The sequence below is a fragment of the Lissotriton helveticus genome, chromosome 1_1 (genome assembly GCF_964261635.1).
Source record: "Lissotriton helveticus chromosome 1_1, aLisHel1.1, whole genome shotgun sequence".
NCBI lineage: Eukaryota > Metazoa > Chordata > Amphibia > Caudata > Salamandridae > Lissotriton > Lissotriton helveticus.
Genome location: NC_136057.1, coordinates 305,856,009 through 305,878,306, shown reverse-complemented (window position 1 = coordinate 305,878,306; position 22,298 = coordinate 305,856,009). Strand labels below are relative to the sequence as shown.

At 46.0% G+C, this 22,298-nt stretch overlaps 1 protein-coding gene across 6 annotated transcripts in view; it reads right to left on the bottom strand.

Moving 5' to 3' along the window:
- AGBL3 (AGBL carboxypeptidase 3) overlaps positions 1–22,298 on the bottom strand; it is an 873,099-nt gene that overhangs the window by 745,038 nt on the left and 105,763 nt on the right. The window contains exon 1 of one of the 6 annotated variants that reach the window (XM_078670242.1): positions 5,426–5,625. The exons of 4 other annotated variants lie outside the window; for them this stretch is intronic. The gene's annotated coding sequence lies outside the window, so the exon portion shown is untranslated. Of the gene's footprint in view, positions 1–5,425; positions 5,626–22,298 lie in introns of those variants that run through there. One more of the 6 variants, XM_078669943.1, reaches the window with a different exon arrangement.

Here is a 22,298-nt window from a genome sequence, read left to right as displayed (position 1 = left end):
GTGGAGCAACATGCAACATCATGTGCATGTCAGAATACAAGAAAATCAAAGTGAAACCACAGCCATCACCATCGACCATGGATGTGCCACTTCTACAAGGTTTTCTTGTGGGGGAACGCCCACACTACACTCATTATATCTGACGCAGGTATAATGTAGCGCAGGGATTACGTGGGGCTCTAAAAACCCAGTAGAAAACATAGGAAAATTCACTGAAACGTTAACATACAGAGGCAAGTCCTACCAAGAAGAAATACATGTGCTCAAAGGCGACATCCCAGCACTGTGCCTGCTAAGCAATGTGACGGCGCAGGTGATGGGGCTACTAGCAATGACGTACCACATGTCAGAAACGGAGAACATCCTACAAGAATACCCAGCCATACTAAAGGGTCTAGGTAAGTTGAAGGAGAAACAGATAACATTGCACATCAATGAAGCAATTAAGCCGGTGGCCCAACATCATAGACGAGTACCGATCCACCTACAACCGCAAGTGGAAGAAGAAATAACCAGCGTACTGGCGCAAGACATAATTGAACCGGATGAAGGGCCAACGCCCTGGGTGTCTCCGATTGTGGCAGTTCCGAAGAAGAACACCTCAAAGATCCGCATATGTGTAGATATGAGGATCCCAAACACAGCAATAGCAAGGGAACGTCACCCGGGCCACACCTAAACGACATGATCAGCTGTCTCAGTGGGGCCTGCCGATTCTCGAAGCTGGGCTTGTGCAAAGGGTACCATCATTTAGAACTAGATCACCAGTCCTGGTACATCACGACATTCTCCACACACCTAGGTCTGTCTAGATACAAGCGACTGAGCTTCGGAATTTCATTGGCGGCGGAGATATTCCAGGAGACAATAAGGCAGGGGATAAGGCCGGTACAGAACAGCCTAAACTATAGTGATGACATCCTGGTATTTGAAAAAACAGACAAAGAACATGACATAGCTTTGCGTCAAGTGTGCACGCAACTGGAGCAAGCGGGCCTAACATTGAATGGAGACAAATGCGAGCTGGGGAGAGGGGAATTGGTCTTCTTTGGACACACATTTTCCAAGCAAGAGATGAGGCCAGACTCCAGCAAAGTAGAAAAGCTGAAGAACACAATTCCGCCGCCGGACGTCGCAGAACTGAGATAGTTTCTAGGACTTGCCAGCTACTGTGCTCGAGATAATCTGTGTTGGTATACAAATAACCAATTTTATTTGGTAGTGCTTTGCTGCATCAGAATAAAACGGTACTAGCAAGCAAAGCACCACCACCCACTTTATTTGTTTATGGTGTGGTTTGTTTGGGGTTCGTTACGTGTATGTGGACACTTCTCTTTGTTGATCACTATTTGTGTTCTTTCTTCATATTTTTCTCACTATTCTCAAGTCTGCACTACCTTCCTGTCAAGTGCACGTTTGTTTTTTCACAAATAGAGAGAGTCGCCGATGATGAGAAGTGGGTAAACCGGGAATCACTGACCGGGAACCCCCTTGGGTTGTTCTACCGTGAGGTACTCTCTCTATTCTTCACAACTTTTCTGTTGGTGAATGACTTGGTCCTGTGTGATTTAGTAGTATTTTTAAGTGAAAAGAGTACATCCAGACCCTTTTGTATATGTTATTGGACATATCCAAGGTAGGAGTGATAATTTATATCCCTACCCGGTCCACGGTAAATAAGGATGTCTACATGGGCGAGGCACCAATTGTTTGAGGACTTTTGAGTGGGGGGCTGCCTCGCACATCCCCATCCCCCTGCACCCCTCTTATTTGTGCTCGATATATACAAGACTTCGCCACGGTGAGCACACCGCTAAGAGAGCTGACTAAACAGGGACAGAAGTTCATTTGGTCTCAGGAATGTAACAAGGCCTTCGAGGAAATCAGACAAGCAGTAATGACTGTGGAACATCTTGCTTACTTCGACCCGTAACTCTGCACTGAACTGACTGTCGATGCTAGCCCGGTAGGACATGGGGCAATACTAGCGCAGCATCTGCCAGGGAGAGACTCACCCAGGAAAACTGTGGCGTATGCAAGCAAAAGTTTAACAGACATTGAGAAGGCATACTCGCAACCCAAAAAAAAAGCCTAGCAGTGGTGTGGGCGTGTGTACACTATCACATGTTAATCTATGGGAAGTCATTTACCATCATAACAGACCACCAGGCACTGGTAACGATCTATGGCAGCCCGTCAGGCAAAATGCCACCCAGGATTGAGCGCTGGAGCATAAGGCTGATGGACTATGACTTCACAATTGTGCACAAGCCAGGGAAAGAACACAACCTGGCAGACTACATGTCGAGACACCCGCTGCCACAGGCTCAAGGGACGACGTAGATGGCAGAAGAGTACCTAAATTTCCTACTAAAGCAAAACACCCCTGCTTTGATAACACTAGTGAAGATAGCAAGGGAGACTAAGGAAGATGCAACGCTGCAAATGGCCATCGAGACAATGAGACGGCAGAGATGGAGACACGTCAACAATACCTGCACATGGAAAGAAGGAGTGTGCAAGGAAGAAGTGCTGGCTCTAAAGAAGATACATGAAGAACTGTCGGAGACAGACACAGGAATAATGATGCGTGGGACAAGGATAGTGATACCAAGTTCACTCACGCAGCAACTGGTAAATCTGGCTCACGAGTCACACCGAGGCATAGTAGCAACGAAGAAACTGCTAAGAGAGAAGGTATGGTTCCCTGGCCTAGACCGCATGGTGGAAAACACCATCGCGACATGCCACCTCTGTCAAGTGACAGGATCACCAGCCAAGCAGGAACCACTGGAAATGTCTGAACTTCCAAGAGCGGTTTGGACAACATTAGCGGCTGATTTCTTAGGGCCACTGGACACAGACAATTATCTGTTGGTGGTCATTGATGAGTATTCGCGATTTCCTATAGTGCGCCATGTGTCTTCAACATCAGAAGCAGCAACCTTACCAATACTGGATGACATATTTGCGGCATGGGGCTCACCAGAAACATTAAAAACAGACAATGGGCCTCCATTCTCAGGAGAAGAATTCTGTAGGTTCATGGCCTACCTAGGGATAAATCACAGGAAGATAACTCCTCTGTGGCCTCAAGCAAATGGTATGGTGGAGAGGTTCATAGGGAACATTAAAAAGGTTGTTCAAAGAGCGAAGGTGGTGCAGATATCACTTGGTCAAGCCCTGTGTCAGATGCTACGGGACTACAGACACACGCCCCATGGCTCCACAGGAAGATGCCCGGCGGAGCTAGTACTGGGAAGAACAAGTAGGACGAGACTACCGCAAGTAGAAGCGGTCAGGGCACCAGAACACACCAGCATTGCAGCAAAAGACAGAGAGGCAAAAGAAAAGATTACAAAGTACGCAGACGCCAGGAGACACGCCATCTAGTCACACCTACAGGAAGGGGACACAGTGGTCAACGGCAACAAAGGAAATCAGACAGCATTTTCTCCAAAGACCTGTTAACAGTAACAAAAGTGAAGGGCCCAATGATCTTGGCAGAGTCAGACCACCAGAGGATAACAAAAAATAGCTCACACTTCAAAGGGCTGAAGGAGATGAAGGAAGAAGACCAAGATGAGAAAACAGAGGAACGAGAAGGGTCAGAACACAACATACAGGACACACGAAATTGTGAGGGACCAGCAGAAGAACAACAGATGGAGGCTGGACCAAGAAGAGCATGCAAATGGCCTAAAAGACTAATAGAGGAAATGTAATGGTTGAAAGCATACCGGCATGTGCTGAGACAGACTTGCATTTTCACATGCAGTTCTTTGTGACAAAGGGGGGAGATACAGTGATCTGGGGAAGGGCACTAGGACCCTGGGATGGACGGTGGGGGCAGCAGGGAACCGGACATCACATCCGGTCAAGGGTGTGGGGATGGGCAGTCTGAGGAGAGAGGAAGAAGAGGTTGTATGCATGACCAGCAGTATGCAGAGTCCATAACAAAGAAAGCACAAACCCCATACCTGTGTCCCCCTGTACTCTGTGAGATCCATAGACGTGACAGGTGGTTGGCTTCCACCTTATATCCCTGGCATAGTACATATGTTTTGCATCTTGTTCAATGGCGGCAGTGCGTACGGTACTCACAAGTGGAATCTCACACATTCCCATACCTTCTACTGGTCTTAGATATTCCACATCTAACAGACAAGTGTTACAAACCCATCTTCCACAACGTGCCTGCTATAGTACATGCGCAGTGCCATGAGTTCAAGTGGAGATAAGTAGCTCTGAGGCTATGTCTATCTCTTCCTTACCCTCATCCCCACCCCATTCCCTCTTGCCTTCTTTTTTAGGTTGGTTGTAGTTTTACATGCTTCCTTAGAATAGGATGACTATAGATCAACTAAATTTGTGTTCTTTAACATTCTTTCAGAAAGAAGTGAACTGTCCAAGGTATCACTGGAGGGTGTGCTATAACCTGGAATATTTGAACTTGGACTGCTCTAAAAAACTGATAGGATTATCTGAATTGGAAGAACCCCCCAACACATAATTGTTATAAACTTCCACACTGGACTATGTAATCTGATCTTTTGCTAAAAAGTGTGCAACCCTGTACAAAGTAGGAGTCTTTAGAATTAGACTAAAACTCAATATGGGGTAAAAAAGTAATCATTTAAACTCAGCGGAGTGAAAGTCCTTCCCTCATTCGCCTAATGAAGACTTGGCTGCTCTTATATTTGCAGCATTTTACACAGCAGTCTGGCTCATCATGCATCACGAGTCTCAAACAGTTGAGGGTCTCACTCCAGCAAAGTCAGAAGCTCAGCCACATCAGAGGTTTTTGCGGGACCTGGTCAAGACTGTCTTGCGGGGCTCCACAAAGCAAAGGCACATGCTTGTAAAATAAAACAAAACTCTAGTGAAAGAGAAAGCACAGCAGCGCCAGCCTCTGGCGCCATCTACTGGTGTGGCTATATCAGCGGCCTTGACTTTACCAGCATGGAAAGAAAGCATAAATACTGTGTAACTGTTAACCATCCATTTAGCTTTCTAATTTATTTAGGGAGCTAGATATCCTGCAAACAAATTCAACACTGTGAATTACATTAAACACTTCACAGTTAAATCGTCTTTAAAATGAAATACAACCTTTGGAACCACTGACAAACATTGCCCATTTGACCATGACGAGGCTTGAGTTGCAGACAATGTATTTTGCATTATGAGCGAGGGGACCTGAAAACGCATGGGGTCTGGTAAATAATGCCCCCTCTTCCAAATGCTGTCTCAGTCCCCCCACCGCCACATACTCTTTAACTGTTTCGCTCATTCCTACGTACTTCCATGCAGTCTCACACATCGTCTCATCCCACACCTCAGGAAGTGGAGTCTCACTCACTCCCACGGCAGTGGCCTCATAAATCACCCCCTCCCTCATCGTTTTGTTACCTCAAGCACTCACCCAGTCCTTTAGGGTTTTGAGACTGCCGCTCCTCTCCCATAAGGCAGGCAGCCACTCTCCTTCCACAGGATACAGACAGGAAGAGTGCCTGTCCTGCAGGTGTGCGCGCGGGCGGCCCTCGCGCCCGTCACCTCCCCCTCCCACCCTGCCTCCATGGGCCGAGAGCCGTGACTTTGACACGGATGGCCGTGTTTGTAAGTGACTGGCGGAGCCGGTTTCCATGGCCCCGGCACTTCACACACACAAGCAGAGATGAGTATGTAGATTACAGCCCAGGGTGACATGCTGTAGGGACTCGCTGATGACAAAACCTGCGGGCCTTGTAAACTCCTCCCCCTCCCAGCTCGTTGCTGTCATTAAACCCATTGAACTATATATTTCAGTCAGATTGGAACCACTGACGTGCACGTTATGCGGGGACGTAGCTTCAGGAAGGGTGTTGGGGTGCTACACACCCTTAAAAAAATATGCTGATGTAAATAGTTGGGTACAAGGGCTTTCAGTCGGGTTTGATGAAGTGTTTGTCGAATTTCACTTGGAATTTTCCCATGCTCACTTTGACACAAACACACGGGTATCTCTGTTTTGAAGGACTTAAAAACAGAAAGTTGATTAGTTTGAAAAATGATGTGTTTAAGTGACTCCAACAATTTGCCCTCCTCTCTTTATTTATTTATTTAAAAAAGTTTTATATAGCGCTAGCTTGACCCTGGGTTTCAGAGCGCTTTACATACATACACACAGTAAAGACAGAAGAAAATTGCATTACATCGTTGGAAGGTGGTAAGGAAGCAAAACAGAGATAAAAAATACAACATGAAAAATAGGTAATCAGGGGAGGGAGAGAAAACAAAGAAGGTGGCTAACACAGTCCGGTCACCAACTATCCTTCAATGTCAAGAGAGAGGTGTCAACTCGGATATTGAAGTCTAGGTTCTCTTTCCGCTGCCCATTAAGCCTCCCCCAATGTCCTGCTTCTCATATATTGTGTTTAACACGATGACCCTGCATGATTTTTGGGAAATTTGAAGTTCCCCCACACCAAATGTATTGGCCAAGCTACGCCCTGACATTACGCACACTGTTTCATCACTACGGGCGCTGCTCGAGTTACCGAGTTCAGATCCGCGCGCCAGGTGAACTCGTAACCGTGCACAAGGAAGACTTTAGTCCGCACGATTTGTAATCCACCACAGTGTGTTTTTGTATATGCAGTTTTCTTTCAATCATTGCCATTTTTTCCCATTTTATCTCCCCTATTTTGTTATTAATGCCTCGTATTCACCCTTTTCTCTCGCGGTATAATTGTTCTTATCCAGTGCGCTTCCATCTTTAGTTCTTCGTTCTATTTCTTTTTATCTCCCATTGTTTGTGCCCTTTGTACGTTTTATTTTTGTTTTCTGTTTCTCTTTTTTTGTTCCCCTTTTCTAACTTAGTCCTTTTCTGCCATGCGTACCTGAACCCTGATGGAAAACATCTGTGAAGTACTGCACACTCCTAATTCATGGTCCAGACTCAGACAAACACAACATATTTTTTAACTTTCTTTTGTGCAGCGCTGTTCAACCCGCCCAGATACCAAACTTGCCTCCTCAAACGCTGAAAGCGCAGAGCGAGAAGCGAACAAATGAGGGAATGGACTCATTTGCATAGGCGATGCACAAGATTACCTTTTCACAAGAAGGGATGTCACAGGTCTATCGAATCCTTCGCTTTAACGGGAACTGAAGTATTTTCCAGCCAAAGCTCAGGTCTAAAGAACGCTCTGAAAATAATACATGTTTTTAAAATGAGTAGAAATTGTACATGCTGCTGTGTAAACCACATTTATATCTATGTCTGCAAATCAAGGCGGGTGTTTGAGGCATTATTTGAGGCTATATTGAAAACAATTAGGACAGGAAGATTGCTTTCAGAAGATTTTCGCTCTTTTGCCATACTTCTACTTCTAGCGGAGTTAATATTAGTTCTGGAATTCCATATCAGATACATTTAGGTGAGCTGAGCGTATAAATGATTCATAAATGTAATCTCGGTTGGTACATTTAAACTTTTCAGAGTCAATCAAATGTTCTACATTTTTTTAATAAAGAGTCGAGGCTTTGGCTCATGCTCTCAACAGAGACTGAGAAGACATTAATCGCAGCCATACATTGTGTCCCGATCACTGTTTAGTTTTCTATTTAACATATTTGCCTTTCTTTTAGGAAGCAGGCCTCTTTAGGTGAGAAGAGGAGCGGAGGAAATTAAAGGTTTCCCCGTTTCTATTTGAGAAGGTTTCCCCGTTTCTATTTGAGATGCCATCTTCTCCCCCAAGGCCCCAACTGTATTGTTTGCTCAATTTCTTTTTTCCCCATTTCAGCAATGTGCCTATTATTAAATGCACTAAAGATTTAAAGATTGAATGTTTTGTCCGGTTTGTTGCGCTGTTGAGGACACATCTTGCATGTACATGGCCTTAGTAATTGTAAAGCCAGCGATTGGTCCTTACCTGTCTGGCGCAGAGCGCTAACACTGCAACCCCACCCCCCTCCCCCGCCCCCGTACTCGTTCTCCCCCCACAGGCCCTCAAAGCTAACTATGTGTTGAAGCAGCAGTAAACTGTGAGCGCGCCACCTGCAGTGTTTTGAATTTACAGGAAAATTGGACAAAGAAGGGCGAAGGGATGGAAGTTGAGGTTTAAAAAGGAAAGGATTTAAGAAGGGCGAATGGCGCGGGAAACGCATCTCATTCCCACTCAGCATCAGGCAGGTCAAGGAAAAGAAGAAGAAAAAAAAACACGTTTCTAAACAGTAGAAATATATAAACTGTTTAGAGAAAAAAAAAGCTTGGAAATGCCGTTCCACTAGTTCCCACCCAGTTCGAATTCTGACTAATTCATATTGAAACATAACTTGTGGTCCATTTAGGCCTACCGAGAGCCCTTCCACTTCTGTACGTACAGGTTTGCTCCTCGAATTGATTGTGAAAACCCTAATATACCAGTCTTTAATCCCTTCTTGTCTTTTTGCACCTATCCTACACATTCCACTCACGTCTGTTCCCACACACCAATCCCCCCTCTTCCTTATTCTGCCAGCAACACCTCAAAATCTTTGTTTAGTTCCCAAACATACTGCCTGTCAGGGCTTTAAGTGGGAAAAAAACTGGGGGTGCTCTAAAAGGGGAGTGGTAAATCTCTTAAAGGGGTGGGGCCTATCCGAGTAGGGGCGTGGTCTAAATCAAGATAACTAGCAATGTGTGCTTAAGAAAATCATGAAGTCGCATCCAGCAAAGGATAATAAAATAGGCAAAAAGGTATATTTATTAAGTATACGCCATAAACACACCAAACACTTTAAAAAACATGTAAATGTAAGCATTAAGAAATCTTTTAAGTTCTGAGTTTTTCTGAAGTTTGTACAATGCTAAAACCCCCTTTTACTGCAGAAAAATTCGTGAAATCCCAAAAGTCACGTGTTCCAATGTAGACAAAACACAGGCATTAGTAACTTCATCTCTACAAGTACAAGCACGATCTTAGAAAGATAATGTGCACTACAGCTCGCCACCTGACATGGGTCAGGGAGGACATCAAATTCGAAAAACTACAGGGCAATCCGACTGCCAGTGTAAACACACATTTTTATTTACTTTCACCTGTCAATACTTTGACATCTGTGTACCTCCTTCACGCACAGTTGCAACTGTAATATGTGATCACTGCTCCATGCACTATCAGAGAGGCCAAGGATTGGATGACCATGTATTCTGAACATCATTCTGACAACCTGACAGGCACTGTCAGAAACTGAGACACTTTAGGGCTCTCAATCAGTACTCGTTATGAACTCTTGGAAGCGACTGTTCAAAATGTGTTCTTTACAAGAATTAAAATAATCTACCCAAAGAAAAAACAGAAAAGCAACGTCCTGAAAATAGCTGACACTCTTAAGGAGTGCAAGATTACGCGCAACGTGTAAAAATTGAACAGGAAGTAAATCGGTGACATGGATTACTTTAACATTTTTTTCACACAAATTGTTCAAAACTCCATCAGTGTTATTTGCCAGAACAGTTAAGGAAATTAAACTAGGGCCTGATAGGGACACGATTCATGTCTGTTTTTAATTATTACCAGGTCTGAGACTCACAGGGACCCAACCCACTTAAAGTCCTGGCCACACACCTCCTATGAGGATATTTTCTTATACAATTAACCCCTTCGGGGCTGATGACGAGCTGGGCTCGTCATGGCGTAGCCTCCTCGCACGCTCATGACGAGCCCAGCTCGTCATGAGCCCCACCCTCGGGGGAAGCGCCAGCGCTCCCTCCGAGTCTGCCTGATTTTTTTTGTTTTTGCGGGGATGGCAGGGGAAGACCTTCCCCTACCTCCCCCCGCCCTCCCCGCCCACGTCATCAATGACGTCAGCGCGCGAGGCGCGCTGACGTCACCGGAGGCTTCCTTTGTTTACAGACGCGCAGGGAAGCCATTTGCTTCCTGCGCGTCGTTGCACAAAGAGGTTAGTTTTGCGGCTGGGGCGGGGGGGATTGTGATGCAACTTGCATCGAGGGAAAGGAAAGGCTTTTCCTTTCCCTCGGTGGCATTTTAGAGGTTTCCTGCTGCACGATCGTGCGATGGTGCAGCAGGAATGTTAGGGATTTTTTTTTTTTTTTGGTTTTGTGATCAGTTTCTTAGTTCGGGGAGCGGCCCCTTGGGGAAGGGTCGCTCCCCTTGTTGGGGGAACATTATCTATGAAGTCTTTTCTTGGCTGCAATGTTGTGGAAAGGCCGTTTTTTGTACAAAAATGCTGATGGGGGTCATTTATAAAGTAAAATGATAGTGCTCATTGTAATGAAGGATGCAAGTGCCTCTGTCCTTCATTACTTATACTGATGTGTGTTTCTGAAGTGGCTAAAAAACACACCTGTGCTGCCTAGGCAAAGCTCACTAGTGTTTTTGGCCTGATGAATGTTTTTTTTTGTGTGCTGCTTTTCAAACACATGCTTTGTCTCCAGTGACCATGTGTGTGTTACTATGCCATGTGCGAAGGGGTCCCTTGAGTGAGCTGTCCATCATAGTGGGAAGCTCACAAATGTTTTTGGGCTGTTGATTGTTACCTGAATTTGTGCTGCAACTCTAGCGCCATCTTTGTCTCCATTGACCATGTGTGCGTTACTATGCAACTGCACAAATGTGCGCAGGGGTCCCTTGAGTGAGCTGTCCATCATAGTGGGAAGCTCACAAATGTTTTTGTGTTGATGATTGTTTTCCTGAGTTTGTGCCGCAACTCGAGCGCCATCTCCAGTGTCCATGTGTGCGTTACTATGCAATTGCACAGATGTGCGCAGGGGTCCCTTGTGTGAGCTGTCCATCATAGTGCTTGGTGTATGCACGAAACATGTCGACGATAGGAGTTGATAGGTACATCTGGACACATTACGTTTAGGGCAGCCTATCTTTCCACCCCGTTTATTACCACCTAGAGGCAAGAATAAAGTTTATTGTAAACCTACTGGGCAGGTATTTCACACATCACATAGTCCACTCCTCAAATACACATGCACCACACATAGTCTAATAAAGTGCTCCTACGTAACTTTCGCAAGTCGCAGCACGCCCCAGGCCGTAGAGGACTGGGATGGCCCCAATGATGAAGCATGTCACCGTGGGGCAACCCTGGTGAGTGAGGGGACACCTAAAAGAGGAGCATTTCTCCCCTTTTTTGTACACAATACCATATTTTCACAATCGACCCCAGTGTGTGTTGGTTGTTATCTGAATAAACTAGCAAGGCTCTTAGGTATCTGGAAACAGAGACCATTTGTTCATCATAGTGGGAAGTTCACAAATGTTTTTGGGCTGATGATTGCTTTCCTGAGTTTGTGCTGCAACTCGAGCCCCATCTTTGTCTCCAGTGTCCATGTGTGCGTTACTATGCAATTGCACAGATGTGCGCAGGGGTCCCTTGTGTGAGCTGTGAATCATAGTGGGAAGGTCACAAATGTTTTTGGGCTGATGAATGTTTTCCTGAATTTGTGCTGCAACTCGAGCGCTTGCTTTGTCTCCAGTGTCCGTGTGTGTTACTATGCCATCGCACCAATGTGTGCACAGGTCTCTTGAGTGAGCTGTCCATCATAGTGGGTAAATTTAGGAAAGATGGTGCACTCCGCTAGTTGGTGGGCGTTGCCAATAGGGGATCTTCTGTGTGAGTTCACATGCCTCTTATGTGTATAAATGGTCAGAGACTGTTGAGAGCAGCAGATGGGGAGAAAGAAGCTCCTGGTCATAGGAACTGTTTTAGGATTGCGCTTGTGAAAATCAAGGATGCAAGTGCCTCTGTCCAGCATCGCAGTTAACCACAGTAATTCTGTTGTCCCCCTCCCCATGAGAATCCCTGATGATGTCAGCGCGCACAGCACGCGCCAACATCTTCAGGGATTCCCAGGCGGTCGGGAAGCCATTTGCTTCCTGCGCCTGGAGGTGTTAGGTTGGTTTTGAGATATTTGGGGGGGTTTGCAAAGAGGCTTCAGGGGAGAGGTAAGTGATTTTCCTCTCTTCTGATGTCTCTTTGCAGGGCATTTCTGGCTCACGGTCGCGCACAGCATTGCGATTGTGCGGCGGAAATGCCCTCACTAGCACCAGGGATTTTATTTTAGATTGTAGGAAGTGACCCATTGTGCAAGGGTCGCTTTCAGGTGGGTCGGATTTTAAATTTAGATTTTCTGCCCCCCCCCCCCCGGTGGGCAAATCAACCCGTACTTTTGTCCGTTTTGCCCTTTTTGATGGCCCATCTGTGTGGATGTGATTTTGGGGGTACATTTGTGTATTGTTTATTCATTTGTTATGTTGTTTGTGAAATGTAGTATTAAATTATTTTTTTTCTTCTTTGTTTTTGATCCAGGCTTTTGCTGTTTGTATTGGTGTAGGTTGTGGTTCGGTTAATGCTGGTTTTGCAGCTTGTGTAGTTGCATGTGCTTGGTAAGTAAATGTTTTTTGTACTATTTTTCCTAGATAAATGTGTTGTTATGAAAAGTGAAGTTATTGCTGTTTGTGTGGCTTTGTGTTTCTTGATTGTTAACTTTTTTTTTTGTATTGCTGCTTGATGTGTACTTTGTCTAATCTATACTTGTTTTTTTTTCTTTCCAGTGGGATTTCCTTTCTTTTTGCTGTGTTTCAGCAGAGTAGGTGCTGGTGAGTCTTCTTATATTTGGTTAGATTTGAATTGTTTTTGAGTGTATTGATTTTTGTGTGAAGACTCTACCTTGTTTACTTCTTCCTTTGCACAGTGTAGGTTGTTGTTCACTTGTGTGTGTAGTCTTCTTGATTTGTAAGGATAATGGCTGCTCGCAGGATTACTGCTAAGCAGGTTGTTAGTTTGCTTTTTGAGTCTTCCTCTGACCATGGTCCAGACACTGACTCCGATTCGGAGCTTGAGTTAGGTGCAGAAGATTCAGGCAGTGAGTTTTCTCTTCGCATGGTATCATCGGATGATGATTCTTCTTCTAGTGCTGATGAAGTGCCTGTGGTAGAGAGGGACATTGATGTGCCGGTAGAGAGGGAAGAGCCATGTGAGCGGCAGCCTAGGTCCTCAAGGTTTCCCTTTTTTTCTCGTCAGGAACAGGCAAGTGTGGTAAAGGCTGCGCCCAAAAGGTTTCACATTGCTGTGGTGCGCCAAAGGTTATCTGGTGCTGCTAGTCTTCCTGTTGTTGAGCAGCATGAGGCATCTGGTGCTGCTAGTCTTTCTGTTGTTGTTGAGCAGCAAGTGGCATCTGGGGATGCGAGTTCTTCTGTTGATGTTGAGATGCAAGAGGCAGCTGGGGATGAGAGTTCGTCTGTTGGTGAAGAGATGCAAAATGTATCTGGGGATGCTAGTATTCCTGTTGGTGTAGTGAGGCAAGAGGCATCTGGGGATGCTAGTGTTCCCGTTGATGTAGTGCAGCAAGAGGCATCTGGCCTGCAGGCTAGGGTGGCTTCTTCTCCTCATGTTAGTGATGACGTCTGGGTTGCCCCTGGCATGGTGCAGCCGGAATTGCCAGACTTCACTGGTGTTCCAGGGTGTAGAGTGGATACTGACAATTTTTTGCCAATTCAATATTTTCAATTGTTTTTTGACGATGAGTTTTTGCAGGAGATTGTGGAGCAAACTAATTTGTATGCAGAGCAGTATTTGAGGGACCACAGTGCCAGCCTTAAGCCCCATTCCAGAGCTACCCATTGGTCTCCCACATATGTTGAAGAGATGAAGAAGTTTTTGGGATTAACTTTTTTGATGGGCTTGCTAAGGAAGCCATCAATGTCTTCTTATTGGTCCACTAGTCCCTTGATGGCAACATCTATATTTCCAGCAGTTATGACTCGTGATCGATATATGCTTCTTCTTCGCATGATGCATTTTGTTGATAATGATTTAGCGTTGCCACGCGATCACCCTGATTGTGACCGTCTTTTTAAGATTCGGCCTGTCCTTGATCACTTTGTTGATCGTTTTCCTGAGATGTTTGCACCTGGAAGAGAAATAGCTGTGGACGAGTCTTTGGTGTTGTTCAAGGGCCGCTTGGTTTTTAGGCAATACATTCCTAGTAAGAGGGCACGCTATGGCATCAAACTGTATATGCTGTGTGACAGTGAGACTGGATATGTTTATAATTTCAGGGTGTACACCGGTAAGGATTCCAGCATTAACACTTCTGCTTGTCCGTCCACTTTTGGAGTGACTGAGAAAATTGTGTGGGAACTAGGTAGACGATTATTTAACAAAGGCCACCATTTATATGTAGATAACTTCTACACTAGTGTGCGTTTGTTCAAGGAGTTGGCCAAAGTGGGCACTGTTGCATGTGGCACGATGCGCAGTAACCGGAAAGGTTTTCCAATAGAACTTGTTTGCAAAAGGCTTGTGCGGGGACAGTCTACTGCATTGCGATGTGGGAAGCTTCTAGCTGTGAAGTTTTCAGACAGGAGAGATGTTTACATGCTGACTACTATCCATGACGAAAGCACTGAAGCTCTGCCAGTTCGGGGTGAGACTGCTGAAGTGCGTAAACCTGTGTGCATTTTAGACTATAATAGGCACATGGGTGTTGTTGACAGAGTAGATCAGAGGTTGGAACCTTATGCTGCTCTTCGAAAGGCTTACGTTTGGTACAAGAAGTTGGCTATCCATCTTTTCCACTTGGCATCCTTTAATGCTTTTGTTGTTTTCCAGAAATCTTGTCCTGAGTCAAAGATGCCTTTTGTTAAGTTTCAGGAGACTATAATAGGCAGCCTTGTACTAGTGGAACAGGCAAGTGTGCCAAGATTTGGAGTGGTGGAGGAAGTGGCTAGACTGAAAGATCGCCACTTTCCAGAATACATTCCTCCCACAACTGCAAAAGACAAACCCACTAAAAGATGTAGAGTCTGTTGGCGAAGAGAAGTGCGGAGGGAGTCTCGTATGCACTGTCCTGACTGTCCTTCAAATCCTGGATTGTGTGTGCCAGCTTGTTTTAAATCGTACCACACACAAAAGAAGTTTTGGGAGTTTCATTGAGCTTGTAAGTGTACTGTCTGGTTTGTTTTCTGTAATATTTTTTTGTTTGCTTTTAGGTTTGCATTAGTGCAAAGCATTTAGGTTTTGAATTTGTGTTAGCAGATTTGTAGGTTTCTACATTTGATTTGTGGTATTTCTTTAAAAAATTCTAATTTCGATGGTGGTGTGTGCAGGATTGTGCTTGGATTGTTGGTGTGCGTGGACAGGCGCTTGGCTGGTGGTGTGCGTGGTCTGGTGCTTGGCTGGAATAGTGCATGGATTGGAGTTGTGCTGGGGGGGTTAGTGGATTTTTGCTTGGCTGGCGGAGTGTATGGTTAGGTGCTTGGCTGGCGGTGTGAGTGGAGTGGTGCTTGGCTGGCGGTGTGTGTGGAGTGGTGCTTGGCTGGCGGCGTGTGTGGAGTGGTGCTTGGATGGTGTTGTGTTTGTGGAGTGGCGCTTGGCTGGTGGTGTGCGTGGAGTGATGCTTGGCTGGTGGTGTGTGTGGAGTGGTAGTTGGCTGTCGGTGTGCGCTGAGTGGTGTTTGGCTGGCAGTGTGCATGGTCTGGTGCTTGGATGGTGGTGTGGGTGGACTGGCGCTCGGCAGGCGGTGTGTGAGTAGTTACTTTCTGTTGGTCACTACACACACTGCTAGTTGAGTGACACTCCACACAGTCCATCATTTTGTGTAGTTGCAGTGTCAGAAATGTGGGCGTGTGAAAGTGATGGGCCCTTGAATGGCGCTGTTTGCTGGTGTGAGTGTTGAAATGTGATGGGTCCGCGGCTGGCGGTGTGAATGTTTTGTATGTGTCACGCGTACGAAAGGTGTATGAAGGGCCTGTAAAGAGGTTGGTGCCTTGACGTGGCTTTACAGCTCACGAGCTGCGAGTCAGTGGTTCAGTTTATCATACTTTCAATTATACGCAGTGTATTTCATTTTTGATGAAATTACTTGCGTATCCAATTGTATGTACTGAATCATCACTCACCCTCGTGCCAAATCCAACCAGTATGTGTGTGTGCTTGCAGATTAGATGGGTGTGCAGTAATAATTGGTTTTTTTCTAATTTCTGCAGTAGGGTGTACCTTGCCCCTTATTGTGATTGTTGTTATGTGTTGCTTTTCCATTCGGATGGTGTCAATGGTCTGGTTTGTATCAGGTATGAAAGGTGCGTGAATGGCCTGTAAAACGGTTGGTGCCTTGTCGTGGCTTTACAGCTCACGAGTTGCGAGTCACTGGTTCAGTTTTTATGCATTTATTTATTGACAGAGCATTTCATTTTTTTGAAATATCTTGTTAATAAAATTTTATGTACTGAACCATCACTCGCCCTCGTGCCAAATCCAACCTGTATGTGTGTGTCTTTGAGGAATAGATAGCCGTGCTTGAATGTTTGACTTTTGAGTAACTCTGTTAAGGTGTGGTATCCTTTTACTTGGGAGAACAAGGGGAGCGCAGGGTGGTAGGACTTTTTTGCCGGCACGGCGATCCCACGCCAAAATGTTTGGAAAAGTGCTATTTTTACCTATTTTTAAGGTTTGCAAGGAGTTCTGGGTAGGAAAACATTGGTGGACCCACACATGCCATACCTCCCTGGACTCTCCCGGGTGTCTAGTTTTCAGAACTGTTTGGGTTTGCTACTTTCCAAAGAATACCACCCACCCCGGGCCAAAAACTCAGGTGCCTCCCCCCAAAAAAATCAAAGTTATATTGCTTCAGGGTATTTTATATTCACCACTGTTAGATTTGGACCTTTTCCTGTTGCAGCCACTATGGCTACCCACGCAAGTGAGGTACCGTTTTTATCGGGAGACCTGGGGGAATGCTGGGTGGGAGGTAATTTGTGTGAGCCCAGTGATGCCACGCTTTCCCAGACTACAACGTGTGAAAAAATAGATTTTTTTCTGCTAAAATTGAGGTTTGCAAGGGATTCTGGGTAAAGGAACGTTGGCGGATCCACGCAAGCCATACCTCCTTGGAAGCGCCCGGGTGTCTACTTTTCAGAAATGTGTGGGTTTGGTAGGTTTCCATAGATGGCTGTCTCGCACGGGGCCAGAAACCCAGGTAACCCCTAAGTCCACCAGCTTTTGCAAGAGGGGTTACCTGGGTTTTTGGCCCCGTGCGAGACAGCCATCTAGGGAAACCTACCAATCCCACACATTTCTGAAAAGTAGACAACCGGGGGCTTCCAAGGAGGTATGGCTTGCGTGGATCCTCCAACGTTCCTTTACCCAGAATCCCTTGCAAACCTCATTTTTTGCATGGTAAAAAATCAGTTTTTTCACACGTTTTAGTGTGGGAAAGCGTGGCATCACTGGGCACACACAAATTACCTCCCACCCAGCGTTCCCCAAGGTCTCCCGATAAAAATGGTACCTCACTTGCGTGGGTAGGCATAGCGGCTGCTTTAGGAAAAGGCCCAATTCATACTGTGGAGACAAAAACTTTACCTTTAGCCAAATAATCTTATTTTTTGAGGGGGTCACCTGAGCTTTTGGCCCGGAGCTTGGCAGGCATCTTTGGAAACTACCAAACCCAAACAGTTCTGAGAACTAGACACCCGGGGGAGTCCAGGGTGGTATGGCATGCGTGGGTCCCCCAATGTTTTCCTACCCAGAAACCCCTGCAAACCTGAAATTTTGGTCAAAAAACCCACTTTTCCATACTTTTTTGGGTGGGATCTCGCTGCCGGAACAAATGTCCTACCACCCAGTGTTTCCCTTGTTCTCCCGAGTAAAATGATACCTCACTTGTGTGGGTGGGCCAAAGGCATGTGACTTAGGCTGGGGTGCTTAATTTGTAAAACGTAAATATGAGTAAAAACTACTTTTTTCAAAATTCATTTTTGGCGTATTCTGCTTTGGGGCACCCACACAAGTGAGGTATCCTTTTACTCGGGAGAACAAGGGGAACGCAGGGTGGTATGACTTTTTTGCCGACCCGGCGATCCCACGCCAAAAAGTTTGGAAAAGTGCAATTTTTACTTAATTTTAAGGTTTGCAGAGAGTTCTGGGTAGGAAAACATTGGGGGACCCATGCATGCCATACCTCCCTGGAGTCCCCCGGGTGTCTAGTTTTCAGAACTGTTTGGGTTTGCTACTTTGCAAAGAATACCACCGAGCCCCGGGCCACAAACTCAGATGCCCCCCCCCCAAAATCAAGGTAGTTTTGCAATAAGGTAATGTAAATTCACCACCGTACAATTTGAACCGTTTCCTGTTGCAGCCACTATGTTTACCCACGCAAGTGAGGTACCGTTTTTTTCGGGAGACCTGGGGGCACGCTGGGTGGGTGGAAATTTGTTGATCCACGCAGATTCCAGAACTTTCCACCACAGAAATGTGAGGAAAATGTGTTTTTTTGGTCAAATTTTTATGTTTGCAAGGGATTCTGGGTAACAAAACCTGGGGGTAGGCAGGCGAGTCACCCCATCCTGAATTCCCCTGGGTGTCTAGTTTTCAAAAATGTATAGGTTTGCTAGGTTTCCCTAGGTGCTGGCAGAGCTACGGCGCAAAAACAAAAGGTAGTCTTTTTGTCCGAATCGTGCTAAATTTCACTGGGAAATTGAGGTGCGACCATGCTGCGTTTTGCGCTGTTTCATGTCGCAGCCACTATGCCTACCCACGCAAGTGAGGTACCGTTTTTTTCGGGAGACCTGGGGGCACGCTGGGTGGGTGGAAATTTGTTGATCCACGCAGATTCCAGAACTTTCCACCACAGAAATGTGAGGAAAATGTGTTTTTTTGGTCAAATTTTTATGTTTGCAAGGGATTCTGGGTAACAAAACCTGGGGGTAGGCAGGCGAGTCACCACATCCTGAATTCCCCTGGGTGTCTAGTTTTCAAAAATGTATAGGTTTGCTAGGTTTCCCTAGGTGCTGGCAGAGCTACGGCGCAAAAACAAAAGGTAGTCTTTTTGTCCGAATCGTGCTAAATTTCACTGGGAAATTGAGGTGCGACCATGCTGCGTTTTGCGCTGTTTCATGTTGCAGCCACTATGCCTACCCACGCAAGTGAGGTACCGTTTTTTTCGGGAGACCTGGGGGCACGCTGGGTGGGTGGAAATTTGTTGATCCACGCAGATTCCAGAACTTTCCACCACAGAAATGTGAGGAAAATGTGTTTTTTTGGTCAAATTTTTTTGTTTGCAAGGGATTCTGGGTAACAAAACCTGGGGGTAGGCAGGCGAGTCACCCCATCCTGAATTCCCCTGGGTGTCTAGTTTTCAAAAATGTATAGGTTTGGTAGGTTTCCCTAGGTGCTGGCAGAGCTACGGCGCAAAAACAAAAGGTAGTCTTTTTGTCCGAATCGTGCTAAATTTCACTGGGAAATTGAGGTGCGACCATGCTGCGTTTTGCGCTGTTTCATGTCGCAGCCACTATGCCTACCCACGCAAGTGAGGTACCGTTTTTTTCGGGAGACCTGGGGGCACGCTGGGTGGGTGGAAATTTGTTGATCCACGCAGATTCCAGAACTTTCCACCACAGAAATGTGAGGAAAATGTGTTTTTTTGGTCAAATTTTTATGTTTGCAAGGGATTCTGGGTAACAAAACCTGGGGGTAGGCAGGCGAGTCACCCCATCCTGAATTCCCCTGGGTGTCTAGTTTTCAAAAATGTATAGGTTTGCTAGGTTTCCCTAGGTGCTGGCAGAGCTACGGCGCAAAAACAAAAGGTAGTCTTTTTGTCCGAATCGTGCTAAATTTCACTGGGAAATTGAGGTGCGACCATGCTGCGTTTTGCGCTGTTTCATGTCGCAGCCACTATGCCTACCCACGCAAGTGAGGTACCGTTTTTTTCGGGAGACTTGGGGGCACGCTGGGTGGGTGGAAATTTGTTGATCCACGCAGATTCCAGAACTTTCCACCACAGAAATGTGAGGAAAATGTGTTTTTTTGGTCAAATTTTTATGTTTGCAAGGGATTCTGGGTAACAAAACCTGGGGGTAGGCAGGCGAGTCACCCCATCCTGAATTCCCCTGGGTGTCTAGTTTTCAAAAATGTATAGGTTTGCTAGGTTTCCCTAGGTGCTGGCAGAGCTACGGCGCAAAAACAAAAGGTAGTCTTTTTGTCCGAATCGTGCTAAATTTCACTGGGAAATTGAGGTGCGACCATGCTGCGTTTTGCGCTGTTTCATGTCGCAGCCACTATGCCTACCCACGCAAGTGAGGTACCGTTTTTTTCGGGAGACCTGGGGGCACGCTGGGTGGGTGGAAATTTGTTGATCCACGCAGATTCCAGAACTTTCCACCACAGAAATGTGAGGAAAATGTGTTTTTTTGGTCAAATTTTTATGTTTGCAAGGGATTCTGGGTAACAAAACCTGGGGGTAGGCAGGCGAGTCACCCCATCCTGAATTCCCCTGGGTGTCTAGTTTTCAAAAATGTATAGGTTTGCTAGGTTTCCCTAGGTGCTGGCAGAGCTACGGCGCAAAAACAAAAGGTAGTCTTTTTGTCCGAATCGTGCTAAATTTCACTGGGAAATTGAGGTGCGACCATGCTGCGTTTTGCGCTGTTTCATGTCGCAGCCACTATGCCTACCCACGCAAGTGAGGTACCGTTTTTTTCGGGAGACCTGGGGGCACGCTGGGTGGGTGGAAATTTGTTGATCCACGCAGATTCCAGAACTTTCCACCACAGAAATGTGAGGAAAATGTGTTTTTTTGGTCAAATTTTTATGTTTGCAAGGGATTCTGGGTAACAAAACCTGGGGGTAGGCAGGCGAGTCACCCCATCCTGAATTCCCCTGGGTGTCTAGTTTTCAAAAATGTATAGGTTTGCTAGGTTTCCCTAGGTGCTGGCAGAGCTACGGCGCAAAAACAAAAGGTAGTCTTTTTGTCCGAATCGTGCTAAATTTCACTGGGAAATTGAGGTGCGACCATGCTGCGTTTTGCGCTGTTTCATGTCGCAGCCACTATGCCTACCCACGCAAGTGAGGTACCGTTTTTTTCGGGAGACCTGGGGGCACGCTGGGTGGGTGGAAATTTGTTGATCCACGCAGATTCCAGAACTTTCCACCACAGAAATGTGAGGAAAATGTGTTTTTTTGGTCAAATTTTTATGTTTGCAAGGGATTCTGGGTAACAAAACCTGGGGGTAGGCAGGCGAGTCACCCCATCCTGAATTCCCCTGGGTGTCTAGTTTTCAAAAATGTATAGGTTTGCTAGGTTTCCCTAGGTGCTGGCAGAGCTACGGCGCAAAAACAAAAGGTAGTCTTTTTGTCCGAATCGTGCTAAATTTCACTGGGAAATTGAGGTGCGACCATGCTGCGTTTTGCGCTGTTTCATGTCGCAGCCACTATGCCTACCCACGCAAGTGAGGTACCGTTTTTTTCGGGAGACCTGGGGGCACGCTGGGTGGGTGGAAATTTGTTGATCCACGCAGATTCCAGAACTTTCCACCACAGAAATGTGAGGAAAATGTGTTTTTTTGGTCAAATTTTTATGTTTGCAAGGGATTCTGGGTAACAAAACCTGGGGGTAGGCAGGCGAGTCACCCCATCCTGAATTCCCCTGGGTGTCTAGTTTTCAAAAATGTATAGGTTTGCTAGGTTTCCCTAGGTGCTGGCAGAGCTACGGCGCAAAAACAAAAGGTAGTCTTTTTGTCCGAATCGTGCTAAATTTCACTGGGAAATTGAGGTGCGACCATGCTGCGTTTTGCGCTGTTTCATGTCGCAGCCACTATGCCTACCCACGCAAGTGAGGTACCGTTTTTTTCAGGAGACCTGGGGGCACGCTGGGTGGGTGGAAATTTGTTGATCCACGCAGATTCCAGAACTTTCCACCACAGAAATGTGAGGAAAATGTGTTTTTTTGGTCAAATTTTTATGTTTGCAAGGGATTCTGGGTAACAAAACCTGGGGGTAGGCAGGCGAGTCACCCCATCCTGAATTCCCCTGGGTGTCTACTTTTCAAAAATGTATAGGTTTGCTAGGTTTCCCTAGGTGCTGGCAGAGCTACGGCGCACAAACAAAAGGTAGTCTTTTTGTCCGAATCGTGCTAAATTTCACTGGGAAATTGAGGTGCGACCATGCTGCGTTTTGCGCTGTTTCATGTCGCAGCCACTATGCCTACCCACGCAAGTGAGGTACCGTTTTTTTCGGGAGACCTGGGGGCACGCTGGGTGGGTGGAAATTTGTTGATCCACGCAGATTCCAGAACTTTCCACCACAGAAATGTGAGGAAAATGTGTTTTTTTGGTCAAATTTTTATGTTTGCAAGGGATTCTGGGTAACAAAACCTGGGGGTAGGCAGGCGAGTCACCCCATCCTGAATTCCCCTGGGTGTCTAGTTTTCAAAAATGTATAGGTTTGCTAGGTTTCCCTAGGTGCTGGCAGAGCTACGGCGCAAAAACAAAAGGTAGTCTTTTTGTCCGAATCGTGCTAAATTT